This window comes from Nothoprocta perdicaria, unplaced genomic scaffold (genome assembly GCF_003342845.1).
Source record: "Nothoprocta perdicaria isolate Ctin4 unplaced genomic scaffold, notPer1 scaffold_20, whole genome shotgun sequence".
NCBI classification, from domain to species: domain Eukaryota; kingdom Metazoa; phylum Chordata; class Aves; order Tinamiformes; family Tinamidae; genus Nothoprocta; species Nothoprocta perdicaria.
This window is the reverse complement of record NW_020455205.1, coordinates 5,438,242-5,458,928: the sequence shown is the minus strand read 5'-3', so window position 1 is coordinate 5,458,928 and position 20,687 is coordinate 5,438,242. Positions and strand designations below refer to the sequence as shown.

At 44.0% G+C, this 20,687-nt stretch overlaps 2 long non-coding RNA genes across 2 annotated transcripts; both read right to left on the bottom strand.

Moving 5' to 3' along the window:
* Positions 1–374: 374 nt before the first annotated feature.
* On the bottom strand, positions 375–16,488 carry LOC112946188. Its single transcript, XR_003249177.1, has 5 exons — positions 15,991–16,488; positions 13,607–13,680; positions 9,873–10,019; positions 8,352–8,488; positions 375–779 (listed from the first exon to the last, which is right to left on the bottom strand). It is a non-coding gene; the product is annotated as an uncharacterized LOC112946188 (long non-coding RNA).
* Positions 10,222–11,999, bottom strand: LOC112946189. The gene is made up of 3 exons (XR_003249178.1): positions 11,957–11,999; positions 10,482–10,552; positions 10,222–10,285 (listed from the first exon to the last, which is right to left on the bottom strand). It is a non-coding gene; the product is annotated as an uncharacterized LOC112946189 (long non-coding RNA).
* Positions 16,489–20,687: the final 4,199 nt, after the last annotated feature.

Below are 20,687 nucleotides of genomic sequence, written 5' to 3'. Positions count from 1 at the left end.
TTTATGATCAGATCTTCTAATAAAACAGGAAGGGGGTGAAAGAGACAATTGAGGGGAAAGTTGTGAATTACCTAGCATCTCTAGAAGAAAGTTTTTTTTTTTTGCTCAAGTAACGAAGTCTAAAAAGTCACGCGAGTATTAGGCACATATAACACAGCACTTCAGCTCTCAGATTTCTAATTTAATAAACTCAGCAATTAAAAACTGATTCAAATGGTACACGAGACATGTATGTTTCCCTTAGCGGTGCAGGATCAGAAAGTTTCTCACTCAAGGATTTAAAATGAAATTTCCCTAATGTGATTTTATAAGGCACAAATTAACCATTCCTGCCTATGTTACACTGCTCGAGCAAATATATTTATGGATTACAATTGATGAAACTTTCTTCTAGTATTCTCCACACTATAGAAAAACGTGAAAATTGTCAACAAAGCAAAATTAGAGAAGTCATTTTCTCCCCTTTTTTTTTTGTTTGCTTAAATAAAACATCAAAATGAAACAGAACACTTTCCAGACCAATAATTTTAAGTGCTAATATTTGAACCCTTGTATATCGAAGGCTTCCTTTTGGAATCCATTCCTTACTTGGGTGTCCATAAGGCAAAAACTGAGAAGAGCCATGTTAACTTCCAGGATTCTCCATTTACTCTTCACCTTGCAGCGTGTCTTGCAGAGAGCCCCCACGGTCACAGACTGATGTGAGGGCAGCAGAACTGCCTGGCACTCCGGCACTCGCTGGTCTCCGTGGTCCTTGGTTACATCTGCTCCTTGTCCTCCTACCAACCAGGATCAAGATGTCCGTTAGGCACCACGAAAATCAGTAGGAATAACAGGACAGCATGTGAATAGAGGGCCTATAAGTAGTCAGGAACTGTCTAGGCTAAAATTCTGTATTTTGCCTCCTAAGAGAAGTGCAATTAAACATACTTTTGAGAAAAAGTGAACTTCATGTTTAACATTCCAAAAGATACTGTTTTCCCAGAACTGAATTACACTTCAGTGAAGATTTCCACTCTTACTCATAGAAAGTCAAAACCAGACACACATCCACAGTCTTAAAATAACTCTCACTTCATAATCAGTTCAATCAGCCAGGCCTAGACTCTGGTGGGGAAAAATAATAATAATAATAATAATAATAATAATAATAATAATAATAATAATAAATCTACCTATAATACTCACAATTATTTTGCCAGAGAAATAGCACATTCTAATAGCTAGGAATATTTCAGACTTCTGGTGATTTGCTAAGAGTTTTTCAGATACTCAGATCAATAAAAAGTAGCATTCTATGCTGAACTTAACTAGTGAATGTAAATTCCACTTAAAAAATTTGCTCTATAGTATATTCTTGGGATGGAATATGAAAGAAACTATAGACGGCACCCAAGGGAGAAAAGGGAAGAAAATTACTTCAACAAAACAAGAAACAAGCAAAAAGCACTCCTTCTAGTTATAAATATTGACCACAAGTATATACATTTAATGATATATTCATAGCAATATGTGTGAAATTAAGCTTACGCACCACAGTCCCACAGAAACAATACAAATAGCTACTTGCCTTTGCAACATTTTGATTTCTGAAAAGAACATAATATTATTAACTGCAGCAAAGGTTTTTCAAAATACCCTGGTGCTTGATCAACCATTCTAGGAAAAAAAACAGCAGGAAATATACTTTTCTTGCAGGCTTGCAGGTACCACAGTACAAATTCATATTTTCTCTGTTAATGGACTGACTGCAAAATATGCACAGAGAACGGAGAGACAGAGGCACCTAACGCAGCATTCCCATTCCCCTGATGTTGCATCAGACACGGCCCCTTCCAGTACCAAGCTCCCTTTCCATCCCGGATCCCAACGGGCAGGTTAAACCCGGCTGAGCAGCCTGACGAGCACGAGACACAGCGAGGTAACAGGGCAGCCCTGCCCTGCGTCCCGCGCTGACAAACCGCCGCAATTCAGCCCTGCTGGAGGCTGCCCGGGCCCGGAGCCCTCGGCAGAGCCCTCAGCCCGAGCCCAGAGCCTCCTCACATAGTCCAGGCTGCACAGCAGCTGCCAGTGCCAAGTTCACCATCACACCTTGCTCCTTAGGACGGGCTTTCTGTTTTCCAACCACTCTGCTCCAAGGCGCTCCCAGCTCTCCAAGCAAGTGAGGCAGGTGGCATCAGGCACCTCCTCTTCCTCACCAAACCATGGAAGGTATTTGGAGGCTTCTAACAGCCTTATTAGAATGTTGTTAATAGCCTGCAGCTGCTTACAAGGCTTTTTGAAATCACCCTTTGAGGGCTTTTTGACTAACTGCCTCATTCCTGCACAGATCCTATTCCTGAACTTAATGGCCCCATGCTGTATTTACTCTGCCCCCTTCAGCTACAACATTAAACTCGATATTTCAATAGTCACTAGTTACAAAGCCGGACTCACAAACTCCACCCAAGCCTGGCCCCAGGGCAGCTCCTTCCTTTCCAGGGCTCCCAGCCCAGGTGCTGGAGGCTGCAGCCACCTCCCACGTCGCCGGCCGCCCTCACTGCCAGCCTCCCCTGCCCCTCTCGCCTCCCTTCATATCTCCTGAGCACCACTACAGCTCAGAGCAGGGGCTGGCAACACGACCTTAGCCCTACATTTTCATTCGAGCACAGGATTTCTGCTCCACAGCCATCCTTTTTCGCCATTACATGTCTCTGCTCTTACACTGCACAAAATTGTTCACGTGCAGCATCAGTCCCACAACTCCCATCCTTCTCATCCCTCCTACCCGAGCAGCATCCTGCCAACACCAGCCACCCTCCTTGCGCCAGGCCTGGGCTTCCAGGTAGCCCAACTGCCTCCTCCCAGATGTGCACGTGCATCCTTTTGGGGCAGGGGGCTGCAGCTCGCTGCTCTCCACAAATGCCCACGCAGAAAAGCTCCAGGGGCCTGGGATGAAATGATGCAGGAGAGCAAATAAAGAAAAGGTACATGTGGTTAGGCTACATAAGACCAGTCTTGACTGCAGTATTTAGATTTAATTAATTCTCATCACTTCACCAGCACAACCTTGCCTGGATTCCGCACTCCTTCCTCAACAACATCCATCTGTCAAATTATGCGCTGCTCGCTGAGACCAGAATATTATAGCTGCAAGAAGGCATTTAGCCCATCATGAGCACTCCTGCAAGGGAATAAATAATACTTAAGTCCAAAATAAGAATCATGGATTTTTTTAATTGCATTTGACTGGGTTGATGGCCTTCATCTCCTAGTACTATGTTGTTACTGCTACAGGAAGATGACATCTTAGCTTATAACTGTGCTCAAGACATCTGTGAGCGACTCATTATTGCCTTCGTCTCCTACAAAACATTGCTTTCAAGTGAGTTAGAAGCCAAAAACCGCACAGAAACACCTGGGGTCTAGAAACCCGCTGCTCCATCTGCAGAACAAGCTCCCTACCTGCCTGATGCGGGTGCTCAACTGCCCCTTGCCTCCCCAGGCAGCCTGCAGCCCGAGGAAGGGGCGATATCCACACAGTATCTGCCTGTTAGGCCTGCTTGTGTCCAAAGCGTTTGAGAAATCAGCTAAGTCATGAGAGATTTCACGGTGCAAGGCAGGTGCTGCAACGTGACTGACGAGGAACCAGGAAGAGAGGGTTAGCAGGCAAGCAGGTACTTTGACAGCAGCAATTTCTGTTTCAGTGGGAGAGATAGGCTTCTCGGGGGGCTTATTGGTTCATTTCATTACTTACTGATCTTTGACTGTGAGAAAGGCACCTGAACAACTTGAAAATATTTTAAAGTGTTCTCTATAACATAATTGAGAGCCATCATTTTTCTAGAAAGACAAATTGCCTTTTGATTGGCTGTCTACTATAATAATTACAAGCCGAATAATCAAATCCTTTCAGCATAGCTTTCTCTTGTCAAAAAATAAAAATATAGAGTGAAAACAGACATTACATGCTGTTTCGGATGTTTTTTTCTTTTCCACCTTATAATTAAATGGCTTGCTCTTGCAATAGCTATTTTGCTCTTGCTGCTACTAAAATAATCAAGATTTATTTCAAAGTCCCTACGCACGTGCATGCAAGTATTACCATGCTATATCACTACTATAAAAATAAAATAAAAATCCTGTTACTACACTCACTACCAAGCAATTCATTTCTTGTTTTCACAGCAGAACAAGCATATTTCACACTGGCATTATCTCACTCCTCCCAGCACAGAGCAAACAATACCACAAGTACTTTCCAGGAAAAAGAAGAATTTATAGGAAATGTTTCTTCTGGATTAGTAAATAGTCTCTAAATGATGTGAAGCCTCCTGCTCTGATGCACTAATAGTGCCTCATGTTGTCACGCTTGTCTTGGCTCATTTTGAACTACTTCGTTATTTTTAGCTTTTGAAGTTAAATATATTGTGATTTGAGAACCTCTTCTCTGAAGATACTTGTCTTAAATTCAGCTTTTGAGTTAAATTTTTATTTCATTAATAAGGAAACCATGAATTTCAGTTCTCAGCCCTTTAGGTAATCAAAATAGGAAAACCAAAACTAAATAGGTAGGTAAGAAATATTAATTATCAGTAAGTGTAATTATCAGCCAAGCAGCCCAAGCCAAGCGCAGTCCTAGCTCTGTGCTGGATTCTGGGCTTTGCAGGGATGTGTGAGTGGCAATGGGAGAGGGGCAGGATTGTTATTATGAGCACAAAGTGCTAATCTGCTGTCTAGGTCTTACTGAACCTGTCCCCTAACATTTACTCTAAAATGCTTTCAGCTCTTAAATTCACCTTCCAAACCCAGTAGGAGGTTAAAGCAGGACCCAATGGGAGGTTACATTTATTTAATATTCAGCCCTTTCTCTGATGAAATATTGCAGTCTATCCTCACAGGTATTTGTCAAGCCATTAGAGTAATGGTTTACAGCTATTATGCGAAATTGTCGTTCTATTTGTAACTTCCATTGACAAAGGATAAGCAAAGTGCACTCATTTCCTTTGAAAAGTACCCCAAACCTTCGCTTTGCCGGGCTGAGGGAGCACCCTGTGTTAACCAGTTCAGAGCTGCAAGCCGAGGCGATCCCAGGACCCGGAGTTTGGGAAGCCCGGGCCAGCCCCTTCGCACCCCGCGCTCCACAGCTCCCCGCAGACACTACCAAGAACCCCCTGGCACCACCCTGGTCCCAGTCATTGCGTTTGTAAACAAAACCTCTAAAACTGAATTCATAACTAGCTATGAAAATAACCTGTTTTTATAATAACCAGTACAGCTAGCACATATTATGACACTATTTTTTCCTATTATCCATTAAAAAGCAAGATGGTCAGAAGGAGGCAGTAATAATATAATGAAATACAGGGCTACCAAACTAAATCTGTCATGGAAAATGTATTGTGTGATTTATTTTAAATGCAATGCATATTTCACTTCTGCTGACTTCGTGGGTCGCAATTCCTTTGTGATTTCAAATTTGCTGTTATACATTGAGATTTATTTTCTAAAAGTTGAATTTTCATGTGTTTTGCTAAGATCTGAAAAGAATTTAGATAAAAATATAAAAACATATATTTTTCCCGTTGGAAAAAAAGACTAAAATCCAATTAAGCATTGTCCTTGCACAGAGAAAGTGGCACTCAGCTATCCAGGATGATACAGGCTAGAGTTTAGGCTACTGTATGAAGCGGTTGTAGAAAAAGTTGTCTTGATTTCCATATTTATCACCTCTGACCAACACTCATCATCGTTACAGAAACAAAGGAAACCTCTGAAAAAATATCTTCATCTTAAAATTGTCTGAAATGTTGCCCAAGAAACTTATTTTAAGAGACTAGTACCTCCGTGTGGCTAGTAACTGTGACTTGCAGTGATAATTTTTCACTTCTATGCTGTTCTTATTAACAGAGGATAAAGCAGCCATATACAGCATGTGTGAAAACTGTCCTTTAATTAGAAGGGAATCTGGTGTGAAACCTCTATTGAGAGTAGGCAGTTCAAGAGAGACTTTTTTCCCCCACTCCTGTTAAAAAAAATACATACATATATAGGTATATATGTATAAAATTACATCTACTTTCTACTTAAAAGGTTCTACTTAGAAGTAATTTTATGTCTTTATCTCGCTTTTAATTTGGGGAACTCTTCTTTCAGGAAAGCAGGAAATCACCACCGATAACCAGAGAGACTTTGGGAAGCGCAGCCGCGGGACAGAGCAGCGTGAGCAGGAAGGTGGCACAAGGGCAGGTGGAAGAGCCCGTGCGCCGGCCGCAGCTCCGCGGGTCCCGGCGCCGCGCGGGCGCCGCCGCCGCGGCCACCACGTCGCTCCGCGAGGCGCGGGCTGAGCGGGCGACACGCGAGTTATAAATATTTAGCACTCAATTGCTCGGTTGCTTCTTGCCCTTTGATAAGCAGAAACCAAATTGCTTTTCTGTTGCATAAAGTATCTTTCAAATTCAATTGCTTATCTCCTCATTCATTCAAGAGAGAGAAACCTCAGATTTGCAGGAACCAGAGCCCATGATACAAACATACTATATTAAACATACTACAGACATCTGAAAAATAACCAAAACACACACTATTGATTTTAACCTTCAATATCAAGGTATTCTCCAGTGGCCTCAAGGGGATCCAGACGATACGAATTTCCAATTATTCGAATTTCTATACACGGGATGAGTATTTAGTTATCAACACCCACCATAAAACATATTTCCAGGGGTTATTAAAGCCCTATTACTGGGTGGAATTGAGCACGTTCCTACAGCAAACCTCGGCTCTACGAGCGAGGCCGCAGCTCGGGATGCAGGAGGACGGCGCTGGCCCATTCCAGCCCCTTGCTCACTGCCTCCCCCAACACCAAGGCATTTGCAGCAGGGTTATTTTTCCTCCATAGATACACCAGAGGTACCAAAATAGCCACTTCTGCCTAGAAATGCCTCAGTGTCTAGAGCAGGGCTGGCACTAATGGCCAGAAGCAGCATCACCGTCGGTGGGCACCCTGCAAGAGGCTCCAGGGGCCTTCACTTGCAGATGAGGAGGGCACCCTGGGCTGCTCATCAACAGACAGGTCTCAGCTTCAGAACCAACCTTCCTGGGCCCCCCTCCTTTCTGAGGGCACAGAGGAGTTCCCAAGGAGCAACCAGTTTGTAACAACGCTGTCACCGAACATCTCTTGCGCTTGCTTGCCTCAGGGATTGCACCACTACCCGTTGGCATCACCAGGATCAACGCACTGCTTTGTATCCAACCCAGGACAGTGCGCGCGCGCACACACACACACACACACACACACACAGAAAAATCAAAAACAAAAGCAAAATCATCTTGCCTCTTCTGGATAGCCAAATGGGAGCACAGCTTATTGCACATCTGACTTCTACACTCCCAGTAATGAGAGCAGTTGGCACGAGCTTCTCATGGAATCAGTCAGGATGGTCACGCTGGATTTGGTAAGAGCCAAGACAATTTCACAGGGCGCCGTGGCGCAGGGCCTCGCCAGACCCCAGGCCCCACCACGGGCCGCAGGGCCCTGCTGAGGAGGGCACGGCTGCCAGGGCGCTCGCTGATTTTGAAAGACAGATTTGTGTCTTAATCTTTGCCGGTTCCCCTAGCACGCCACACAGCCAGGCCACAAAAGGGAATTAAGAACTGTGTTCATAAAAATGCACTTTTCATTGATAGAAAGGTGTTATAGTTAATGTAAAATTAAACTCCCTAAGAGCTGCTAATGAAACCACCGCTACAGGGCTCTGTTCTTGATGAAAGGACAGCGATCCCATCTGCAAGCAAAATAAAAGCCTCTATCTTGTAAGAAACCTCTCAGTCTACTGATTAATAATCTGAACTTTAAAGGCAACACGTAGGTGCTCAAAATAAGCTCCTGACACATTTCATCACCTCACTTCCACTTTCCAAACTCCTGCAGCTATCAGAGGTATTATTTACATTCCTTCTGGCATGCAGTGAATCTCCATCCAAACTCTTCAGTGCAATTTCTCTGTAAGTTCCAAATATTAGTTCACTAATTAGACACCAGTGACCAAGTGAAAAATAAACATTAGAGTATGTGTCTTAAAAGCAGCAAGCTACCTCTAGTAAACTACCTTTACAAGGCCACAACACATGTCAAGTTCCTCTATAAAAAAAAAAAAAAAAAAAAAAAAAAAAAACACTGATTTCTTATAAGAATTTTATCAAGGTCAGCTTTGAAATCAGCAGTTTTTGATGCATGGTAGTGATCTTGTTTGAGCAACAGTGTGAAGTATACTATTTTTCAATTTTCCATGAATCTTCTAAGGTTTGAAAGAAGTTTTTTAAAAGCAGATACTGAACAAATGCCAAACCCAGCAGGGGAAGCAGCTCACCAAGCCCTGGGCGGTCACGTCCCATTGCTGTCCGCCCTCCTGCGCAGGAGCTGCCGTGACAAACCAGCAGATCCGGGCAAAGACTGAGCCCCCAGGTCCGAGGCTGCTACAGCTCATAGCAGCAGTAGTAGAAGAGTCTAAAAAGGGGATGATAAATGAATCAGTTCAAAGTAAAAGTAATGACTCATTTTTAACAGAATTTTATAGGTGCAGCTTCATAGTGCAGAATTTTATAGGTGCAGCTTCTTTTTCAAGAGAAAAAGGAGGTACATTGGAAATTTGACTTTTGGAAATTCAGCTCATTTTAAGCACTCTTTCCAAGCAGATTCTAGTAAGTGTCATTATGAAGAAGTAGTCTTGAATTTTATATGGGTTTGCTTTATTTTTCTAAAGAGAAGATAAGACTGTGAATTTGCTAACATCTCCACTATTTCCCATGCTGAACCTACAAGTAGAGAACTGCTATTACATGTTTATTTTCACACTTGCAAAGGGAGTTTATGTTTCATGCCAACTTTCAACCCAAGGAGAGCTCAGAAAACAACCACCTTAACGCAGTGGTAAACACAGCAGTTCAGGAGCACGTCGCTGCTGCGGCGAGCGGGCCGAAGCGCGTTGCGCCTCTGCCAAGCGCCTTCACCACGCCGTGCAGTGGAAAAGGGCCCCAGCGTGGAAACAAGGGGCAGGTCCCCGTGAGTCTCGTGCGGAGCGCTGCACAGCGTGCCCACGGCCACCTGACAGCGCGTGCGTATCCGGCTCCTAATAAAGCCGCACTAAAGGACACGCGGCGTGTGCCATGGAAACGCAGGTTGCCATGGGAAGGCTGCTCTTTAGTGAAGGGCGCTTGGCTCTCTTCTTGCACTGGCTTTAATAAAATCACAACAAATTTAGCTTAAGCACCAGCAGAGTTATCCCCGCAATGGTCAGCATGGATGAGCAGGCAAGAGCTGCCCACGCAGGACACCCTGCACTCGCTGCCAGGGCAAGAAGGGCCACAGTCCGTCACCCGATGGGTTTTTATTTGCCTAAGTACCAAAGGGTTTCTGTTAAAATGTGCGTGCTGTTTTAAACGAATGAAAAGTATGAATCAAATGAACTTAAAGCATATTGGTTGCCAAACATGCTAAAATGAAGTCCGAATTGATGCGTTTCATCTACCTTATTCATTAAAACGGCACTCACCACGTCCTTGTGTTGCTGCAATCTCCAAAGCGCTGGACAAACATGTACATTTGTTTATCTTTATCACTCTTGCCTTACTAAACAATGGGGTTTTATTAAAAAGATCAATCACCTGCGTACAGTTTAATAGCTGGGCTGCACATTCAAGACAACCTGCTTCAACAGTCCGCAACTCCCAAAGTAGAGCAGGCCACGTATAACCATTTGTTGCTTTAATAAAATAAAATTTTTCTCAGAGCTAGCAAGTACCCTGCCAGACTTGGTAATCTGAAGCTGAAAAGCAGCGCTTAAAAGAAACCATTTCTAATAAATAGAGCAAGATCAATTCTGCTTGCTTACCTCCAGGAGAGCCCTTTGCTGCTAACCGGAGACACGAGGACACTTCCCAGGAATTGGCACCCTCCTTCTCTGACCGAATCCCGCTTCCCATGGGAGCTGCTTTGGAGGCTGTTAGTGGGGCTTGGGGTCACAGGAGGATTGCTGCTCCTAACGAACGAACCCGAGAACAGAGGCTGAAGTGTTAAATATTAATGGTATAAACAAAACGTACAGAGGAAGGCTATTTGGAAATGCTGATGAACAGTCTGAAATACACTACTGAAAGACATCTACTTTTTCTTACAATCTACTGCTGTAGAAGCTAGCAGGAAAGTTGACAGGGCAGCATAGGAGATAACATTACGTACTCCTGCTGCTCCACGTTACTCCCAACTGCAAAAGCTGCCTCCTTTTTGGTGACAGAGGAAGCAAACCTAAAATTAATTAAGATCACAGCTTAGAAAACTTGTCACTTTTGCACAGTCAAAAGAGCTGGTAAAGAGTTCAGCCCCCAAACTGTCCCCAACATGTTAGTGAAGAACCAAAATCTTCTAAATAGATAAAAATTTAGTTCATCAAGCTTTTTGGAGCACTTATACATACTTATACTTAGTTTTATTAAAAAATTACCTGTTCATTCAGAGAAAAAATTTAGCTATCTACTCAGCAAATAATATGGCACATAGGACAAATGCTGGTAGCTGTAATACAAAAGAAAAGAAAAGAAAAGGGTAAAAAGTCTAATAGTTTTGAAATACCATGAGAAGAAAATAAACTAAGTGGGCTAAGTATCAGCAACTATTAGAAGAGGACACTAGGTGGTCAGAACGTAGTCCACAGATTTGGAAAGTAGCAAGAGGAGAGGAACCCCTCCCTCAGCACCTATCAGCTGCTCCTGCTGCCAGCGATTATGGCAATATTTCACAGGGAACATATGGCAATGTTTATAGCCATCAGGCAGTATTTCACAGAAGCTGCGACACCATGTGTCCACCAACTAGCCTTTCTGATTGCAATTAATTAGAGAAGAAGCAGGAGGCACTTTTTAAATAACATTAAGTCTCAGATTCCTTGAGTCCCATGGCCTGTGCACAAGACTAAGTGACAGGGAAGTCTATTAAAATCATAGCAAGCCTAGTGCAGTGAGGCTGTCCTTGAGGAACAAGACCTAATAAAAAATGAAGAAAAAAAGAAAAAAAAAGGAAAGAGCACTCTTTTAGGAGAATAAGAAAGAGCACAAGTACAATAAACCATTCAGGGTGGTGCTTTGGAAGCCTGCAACAATAAGGAAATATTTGAAGGCCTTTAACGTGGCACTTTATGAAACGGACTGTACAGAAAGTGCCACAGCGAAAGCTATAGGAGCTGTTTTATAGCTGAGAAACCCATGAGAATGTGCAGCAAAATTATATGGGGTTCTATTAAGAAGCGGAGACTTATGAAATGTACCATGGCAGTCATTTCACGATTCCTATTTTAATAAGAGCAAGCACAAGGGGAAAATCAAGACTCCTAATGTACATGATAGGTTTGCAGGCAGTGGCGGCGAGCGGAAGCAGCCCTGGCACGGGTGCCAGCACCCACGGGAGCACCCGATGGTCGGGACACAGTCCATCCCCTGCAGGGACCTCCTGCCAGTGCCGCCCCATCCAGCCCCACGAATCGGTGGCAGAGTTGGCTCCAGAACCAGCACAAGGGTGCCACAAAGCTGAGGAGTGCAGCCCGCGGCCAGGCTGCTCCCCAGAGCCACAGCATTGCCAAGCAGCAGCGCCGGGAAACCCGGATCCCCGCTGCTCCTGGCCCGGGATTGCACCCTCGGCAGTGGAGCAGGAGCCCAGGAAGGAGGTTGCTGCCCTGGGAATAACCTCAGAGCACAGGTCTGTGTCTGATACAGCTGAGCTCTTCCCAGAGCTGTGGTGTGGATGCCTCTCCCCTCCAGGCCCCGCTCCCTTCTTGCAGGGGTGCAGCAGCCAAATGGGCAGCAACATCTGAGGCTCTCAAGGTCTGCAGGCAGTGCAGTTACACAAGCTTCACAACCCCAAGAAAGGAGGCTTTTCAACTCCTCTACCATTATATTGCTGTTATTTTAGCACTTCATCACTAACCTCTGATTTTTATTACTGTCCTCTTCAGGTCTTCTGAGACACTGAGAAATGCAAATGGTATTAGCAGTGATAGAAACATCCATTTTTCTCATTATCCTCAAGAGCAAAATTCCTTATGGCACCCAAGGAGGGTGTCAGAAAGGCAGTCTAATGGCCACACTGCTCCTGACTAACTGCGATACAACAATATTCAGTTTATCCCTGTAGATGTGACATGAGAGAAAATGCAACCCGTGTTTAAAAAGAACATCAGATTGCTATGATAGGTAAAATCTTTCCACTATCATTAAAAAGACTATTTTGAAATTCCAGATGCTGGCCTGACATCAAGCAGCAGCTAAAAATATGTCACCAGGTCACCCACTGCTGAACTTCTATGATGACAATACAGTAACTAAAAAAAAAAAAAAAAAGAAAGAAAAAAAAAATACATGCACTCAGAGCTATATATACCACTATCGAGATAAAATGACAGATGGCAACTTTGCCATCCTTATCTCCACCTTCCTAGGAGCGGAGTTAATATTTCGAACCACGCACGCAGCCTGCAAGGCTGCTTCCAAGCTCCGTATGCGACACAGACGTCCCCAGCGCGTGAGGCTGACAGCTGCCACCGACTCCAACAGCTCTGCTCAAGTGCCCACCACAGCTTACAGCAGCTCTCCAGAATTAAGAGGATCCTGGAGGAGAATTGCAACTTATTCCCTAATAACAGGCCTTCCCGCGGCAGCCCTGCAGGGAGCGCGGAGCGAGGCGCCCTGGCCACTTGCTGCGGAGCGCAGCGATGCCAACGTGACGTGCAGAGGGTCTCAGAGGTGCACGATTATCTGCCTGCCATCCATTGCCCACAAAGTGCTCTGCTGCCTGGGGAAGCAGGAAGGAGATGGGGACAACATGGAGAAAAGCTCCATGGTTCTGGTGATCTTGTGTCACACCCTCTGTGTGCTGAAACCACCCAGAGTGGTCGACCAGAGGGCTGGTGATTTGTTCTCATACACCTGGCCCCTTCGTACCGTGTCAGAGGGTCTGGGCTCTGCCACTTGTCTACACTGTATAAATTTAAAATAATTTAGAAGTGTAAAGAGTCGCTTTAATGATTAACTGCCTTTACCATGAATATTAGAGCTCTGTGAAACACTGATGCTGTAGAATACGTTGACTGCTCACTCCAGAATTTACTTAGACTCATTGCAGCACGATTCAATGTGATTTTGATTTAGACTGGCACAGAAACTAGAGGTAAAGCTAGGTTGAAATAAAAACTTTTTTCCCTGATCTCACAGTGAATCCATGAAAACCTGAATTTGACACATTTCTCATGCTCTGCCTAGATCTACTTTAAAAGTATCACGCTGAGAATCAAAAATTCAATTTCAACTTCACATTTAAACAGATAAGTTGTGCTCAAGCATTTTACAAAATCCTTGCACAGCTTTTCTACTAGTCGCGAGGGGAAAACCACACAAGTCACTGTGAATCCACAGAGGCCTGGATATCTCATATCATTCAGCTAAAGACATACCTAGCATGCTGTGCTATTATTTGGATTACCTCCTACACGACTAAGTGGATAACATGAAACACACCTGACAAATATGTCTTTTTTTATGCTCATGGAATTTGACAATATTGTAATTTCTAAGCACGCACCTTTAGGAAGAAATGCTATTTTCAGGTGTCCTGGGCTGCTCTGGCACCTTTGCATGTTTCACATAGGAGAGCACCTGGGGGCAGAAGGAGACTCAGCTGGAGCTTTCAGGACTCATCCTGGGCACGACACCCTGGAGATCCTTCCTGCCCAAACATTGACAAAAAAAAAAAAAAAATCCAAGTTGGAACCCAGACATCCTGGTGTTTGATTGTCTATAAAAGCCATTTCCAAAACCACACTGAAACACTATTTTGTGCTGCTGGCCGCAAGCACTTGGCATCCCCAGTGCCGTGGCCTCCCAGCCCAGCAGCACGTGTCTATTCTCAAAGTTGTCTTCTTCCTCACCCACGCTTAGGAAAACGCCATTATTTTACAGGCTACAGCTCAGGATGGAGGGGAACGGGAAGCCCTGTGCTAACTTGCCCTGACACAGAACAGAAGATCAGATGGGTCACTGGGCAATGTGGGCTTTACCAAAAGGCAAATTTGCCCAAGCTGCTCTCCGAGCGCTGGCCGGGCGCCCCTCGCGGCCACACGCCCTGGGATTCAAGGCTCTGCTTCTGGTGAGAGGAATACCAACAATTAGTGTGTTTATACTTGCTTGCTTCACATTTTCTCCAAATGAAAATTACTGATGTTGGAATGATATTTGCAAACTAATTTGTATTCACATTTTACACTTCGAAGGCAGTGATAATTCTCAGGACTGCAGAAACTCCCTCATCATTTTGCTTTAAGAAAACCCAACAGGGACACTAGGAGCTGGATTATAAATTCACTCCAATAAAGCTGCTAGTCTTAAAAAAGGGAAGGTAAAAGAATGAGGGGATCTATGCTGCTAATCCACAGTACTACTAAAAGTTGACCCTCCCAAACACTTTGCCCCCCTAGCAAAGGGCCCACAAAGCCCATCCAGGCTGCATTTCTGCATCATCTTAGGGCCTCTCTGCCTACAACCCCAGACCTGCCTCGTCACCGCAGAGATGAACCTGAGTCTGATGCCAATCATGGCCCTCAGGCCGAGCCGCCGGCCACACGCAGTGCAGGGGGACAGGGCCTGCCTGGGTCAGCTCCTCAAGGATCAAGTGCTCCAAGCACGCTCATTAGCGCGCCCTGTCCTAACGGGGTTGCAAGGAGGCTCGGAAAGGTGGGCATCAAACACCAACAGCCTCTGCTGCAGCCCCGCAGCAGCGGACAAGGATGAGCACAGGAGGTGCTGCATGGCTTGGCAAGGACCAGCTCTGCAAAGAAGGGCACAATGAGCACTTCTGTGCCAGGTAAAGCATCGATTTCTAGGTCTGCTCAGGTCTTATAGTTCGGTGTGATTTAATCATTTGGAATAATTCTCAAAAAGTTTGACGTTAGAGAAAGGATTTCTTAGTTGTTTCTTGGATGACTGCAAACCCAAAGGAGTTTTCATCAGCAAGGGCAGATGAAGGATTTCTGCCACAAGGGCCTCTTCCCCAAACAACAAACTGGAAGGTGCACTGTGCCCAGAGGCAAGGGGGCAAAGGCATGCATGTTTTCCCCTTTCCAATGCACCTCAGGGTTGTTTAGCCTACACAAACTCTCCATAGATGCTATTGCCATTGCTGCTCCCTCTAGACAACATCCTTCCCAGCCCCCTTTTGGGAGCACTTTCAGGTCTTCTGAGTGTAATTTGAGCTGGTCCTTCTCACCTTGTCTTTCTCACTGATTTATTGTATTAAACAACCTGTAACTCTTTCAATAAAAACTCAACAACAGTAACTATCAAGCACGTCATTTTCCTTGTCAAACATCCTCTCTTTCCCAATAGATAGCAGCCTGGAACTCATTTTTAAATTGTTCTCTTGTTTCTTGTGCATTCATAAGCCTTTCTCTTATTTCCTTTATATCTGTTATTGGCAGCAGTCAGTTGATGCCCATATATCATCACTCATTTTCTGGTAATTTTTCCTCTTTACAGTATTGTGCAAGTCTTTAAAATCTTCACTATTCCACACCTCTTCTTATTAGAGCAAATACAGGAAATACTAAGAAATCAGTATCATCAGTGATCTGGCTTTAGGAAACAAGAGTAGATCTGTCCCAGTTTTAAGCAACATGTTTTCTTCCTAACTTTAAATCAGAGTTAGAATAAAGTCTCTTCTAAAATATAAGATTTATGACTAGTATTTATATACTGCACGTGTTTTATGAATTTATTGGATTTCCCACACAGATAAAGCTGCACTTTCAATTGTCAGTGACACTAAGTATTCCCTGAAGGATTCTGGGCTCAGCTTCTTCTATCCATTAATTTCATTTGAAGTTACGTGCTCCACCATACAAGGATTAGGATATGCACTTGCTTCAGAATTTAGGATGGATTTAGGAGATGGCCCCATCTGAGCCCACTCACCTTGTCTCCTGGTGCCATCCAGCTGCTTCTCCTTCCCTGAAGCCACCAGCAGAGCCGGTTCAGGCAGGCGCAGAGGGAAGAGAAAGATGTTCAGGAAATCGGTCTGATGTACAGGCACAGGAAAGGTCTAAAGTAAATCAGGAAAAAACCCCACCACACATTAATCCTTATTTCTTCTCTAGAATATTTCCCCATTTTTCAGTCCTTTTGGCTCGCTGCTCTTTCTGATCTTCTCTCAGATGGCCACTTCCAAAAGGGGCATCTCCTTCAAGGATAGCCAGAGGGTCCCCATTTGCACAGCTCCACACACAGCCACGTGGGATTCACATGCAGAGGGCAGTCGAAACCCAACAAAGTCACTATTTGGAAAGTGAGACCTTTGGGGGCAACAGAGTTTGGGGGAACACCACAGGTCTTCCTGAACGCTGGGCAGCAGGAACCCTGCTGGACCCTCAGCTGAGCAGCCCCAGATGGACCAGGACCAAGCAGGTCAGTGCATCTCTCTGGAGAAAAAACTCAACAGGCTTCACAAGCTGGAAAAAAAATAAGACAAAAATTTAGAGTAGCTACTTTTGCAGCAAAAAGCAAATACAAGAGATGGCAAATCAATCAAAATGCAGTTAAATTTAAGGACAAAATATGTTATGAGCACCCACACCCTAACAGTTGTTTACTTCCTACTTCTTTTGTTCAAAGCTGGCTCTTCTCCTTTCTGGTTACACAATGTAATGTCAGGTCACCTTTGCTTTTTCTCCATTTTTTGCTTTGCATGTATTTGATAGTTTTGTTTTTAATAAAAATGGAGGTGTTTCTTGGCATTTCTTCTGCAACAGCAGGGCTTGAACCTAAGGTCAAACAAAAGGAACAGTGTGTTCGGTTGCCATGGAAACCATACCAGTATCATATCAGGTACAGCGATACCAAGAATGAAGTGATAAAATCACTACATTAGTTTAATAAACAAGTTCCATTGTCGTCATTTTACTATATATACAGCGATTCGAGAAATATCAAATTTCAGAGTTTGCTCTGCTTGGCCTATTCTTCATTATCTAACAAAAATGAAAAATGATTTCCTTTAAGGGCTTCAGAAATACAGGTATTTTGAGAACTCATTAAGGCTGAACTACATTTTAAAGCCATATTCTAGGTACACCAAATTTTGCAGATCCTAAAAAGCCCTAAAACCCTCATTTGACATTTAATTTCAATTCCCATCCAACATTTTCTTACCCTGCCCCAACCTTTTAGTAAAGGCATAATTAAATTTTAAGTGTAATTCTTAAGCTGTCACCCCAGCAGTGTTTGGAAAGAACGCTCTTTCAAAATACCCCACGCCAAGAGGAGGACACGGAGGGGCGGCCGGGGATGCCGGGGATGCTCCTGGAGCATCTCCGGTGCGTGGACCGGGAGCCTCCGTGGTACCCGGGCATGAACCAGCACCCCCAGCTCGCTGCAAAACACTGGGCAGCCCAAGGCAAAGGTCTCACAAACCAACCCCCCCCAAGAGCAGCCCAGAGAAGCCCCCAGAGATGCTGGGCACAGCTCCACGTTGGACACACGGCTTCAGACCTGAACTGCTGATCTGGAGCACTTAGAACATCACATTGGGCTAGTGCTGACGATGGTGACTACAGAAATAATTATCCTTCATTTCCCTTTCAGGGATAATTCCACAAATGGAAATGAATGGGGCCAAGTGGTCCTGAGAATCCGAGATAACTCTAGAAAGTCGGAAAATCCAGAGTGAGTGATTTATTTGTGAAATAATTTTGAAATTGCTTTGCATAGAAATAGGATCTTGGAGCAATGTCTTTAGCCATGCAGAACAGTTGCGTTGATTGAGAGCTGTGGCCAAGGAAAACAAAACTTCCTTCTATAACAGAGCATTATAAGAGGTCTTCGTGCCTTCTTCAACCAGATCAAGAACAAAGCACATTCCAGCTAACCCAAAAGCCACCAGCACAGCATCACTCAGAAGTCCCACAAAAAAGTCACCTTCTGCTTGGTGCCACCAAAAATGACATTGCTTGATTTTGGTTGCCAACCAACACTGCAAAACCAGTCCAGACGTTTACCACCCACACTTAATCTCCTTGTGCACCTCAGACAGGCTCTAGCCACAGTGCTTTGTCTATCCCAGGACACATCACTACCAATATATATATATATACATTTATATATAAAAGAAATGAGATAATATTTATAAAATATGTTAATTTAATTTTATATGGTTAACATTTACATTCCAGATAAAATTAGGCTAAAAAATGAATCATTCTGTTACAGAAAAACGCTTTTAAGGCATTATCAGAGTCCTGGAACAATCCTGCATTCACCTGCTCCTCAGAACATGCCATTTGTTTCGATTTTACCCACTTGTGTCAGCCCGACATCAGTGAACTAAGCACCACACCAGAGAAGCCTACGGTCCTCTGAGCACATACCCACACACAGCCTCGAGTGCTGTAAGGATTATAGCCGTAGCTGCCAGTTTCTGTTAAGAAAAAATCTCGGGGCAGAAGGGCAGGTTGACCTAATCGGCAGGTCATTTGAATAGGTTTTGCAGTGGGGGCATGGCTAATCCTCAGCTGACAGTCCAGCCTAGAAATTTTATTTTTCTTTTTTCTTTTTTTTTTTTTTTTTAATCCATGATTAATGGACTTGACATCCATGCTCCCACAGCTTCTGCTAAACACAGAGTTCAGAGCTTATTGTTAAATACCACTGAGATCACAGAAAACTAAACTCTTATGACAGTGGAACGGCTGTGCCAGAGGGCAGACTTTTCTCCGAGACACGTATTGGATTACACCAGAAATATAACGCACAATAATAGGGCACGACAAAAAGCTTTGTGATTCTCAGGCCCCTCAATACCTTCATCCTTTAAAACACACTGACCTTTCTGAACGGAAAATAGATTGTGGGAGATAAGAGATGTAAAGAGATAACACCTTATCCAAAATTATACTGGGAAACCACATGCACAGAGAGTGTGTTTATCATATTTATGCAGAGGTATGTGCAATCAACTTGACCTTTTATTTCACATGCAATTACTAATCAAATTCTTAAAGTAATTTGACTGAGCGGTGGTTGGAGATCCTTTTCCTCCAGAGCTGGCAGCACAGGATGTGAGCTGAGATATAAGATTTGGAAATACATTTTAAATCCTGAAGACGTTTGGATCCAATTAGTATCAAGAGAATCACATGTTCACAGACAAGAAAAGAACAAAACAGAGACAGGAACCTATACTCTGAGGTATAAAACTTAATTTCCTACCTTCTGTACTAACTACATGCAGACTGTTCTAGCTGCTTCAAGGAGCTTTTCTAACCCTTTACTTTCTATAAAAAATCACTGATGAGTATTTCCCAATTTATACTTTCCTTTACATTTTGCACATAAACTACCAAGAAAAATAAAAAAGAAAAAGAAATAGAACACGTCAGTCTGTAAAGGGGTAGCAATGTCAGTTCATCAGGGACGCAGCTTAAACAGTTAGCTCTGTCTGAACTATCCTTGTTCCAGACCGGAAAGTATTTCAAGCCTTAATTACTGCAGTCTGCAAGACTGTGACAGATCTTTCTTTTTCATATGGGCATCTTGCCAAGACAAGATGAAGCATGAATTCCTCTTTTAAAAAGTCTATACTTAATTAGTGCCTTAGCTAACTTTATGTTGCTTCCATGATTCAATTGACTACTTTTTGCTCTGGCAAGCACACCCGTCTGCTGCAGTTTTGTGGCTCACAGGGTCAAACCTATTTTGCAGATATTTTCACTTTCTTTCCCCCTAGATGTAGAGAGGAAAAGAAACCAAAAATTTCTAACTTCCATGAGGAAAAAAAAAAAGCTGCTCCAGGTTTTCCTTAATATATCTCTATCCACTACTTGCCTTGCTGCTTCAATACGATGCTGTAGTATGCTGAAGCATGTTTACATCAACAGCTCGATGTGGAAAGAGAAATAAGAGAGGCAGAAGAGCCTAAGTCACTCAGAGGCTGAACACAAGCACGTTCCCCATTTGACACGCGCTAAGTTGAGCCCTATGCAGCTCTCCTGTCGAAAGCCCCAGCTAATGCCTGCCCGGTGAGGGTCTCCCACAGCCCGTCCTCGCGCACCAGCACAGCCCCTGCCGAGCCGGCCTTGCTCCCCCCAAACTCTCCTTTGGGGCAGGTGAAGGCAGTTTTGGGCAAGGAGAGCTGCCCTGGCCAGGACCTTGTCTCCAGCTTTGCGACCTTTCTCTCTCACAGTTACCAATCACCAGCTGAGCAGTATCTGGAATGAGTCCCTGCTTCCCCGCGCGTGCGTGTGTGCAGCCCAACTCAACCTGCCGTTGCACAGGTCAGTAGCTAGAGCAGATTTCAGGGAGCATTGGGTCGCATGACACAGCGTGATCAACTTTTACCTCAGCACAACACAAGGCAGTTACCAGCTTCACCAGTTGTCATATCCACCGCTTCCAGGGACGATGAACATCAGTTACAATAAAACACACCTCAATTCTGCCATTAGCTCAGGGTCTACAATGGCAACGTCTCTTCCAAGCACAATTTTCAGATGTCAGATAACACAGAAATAAACACCAATATTTACATAGTCTTTCTGTGTCAGGGCATTTTCAGATCTCCTATCCACAATGGGTTCCTTGCTATGAACATACCAAGTGTCTTTCTCCTCAAACCTTCT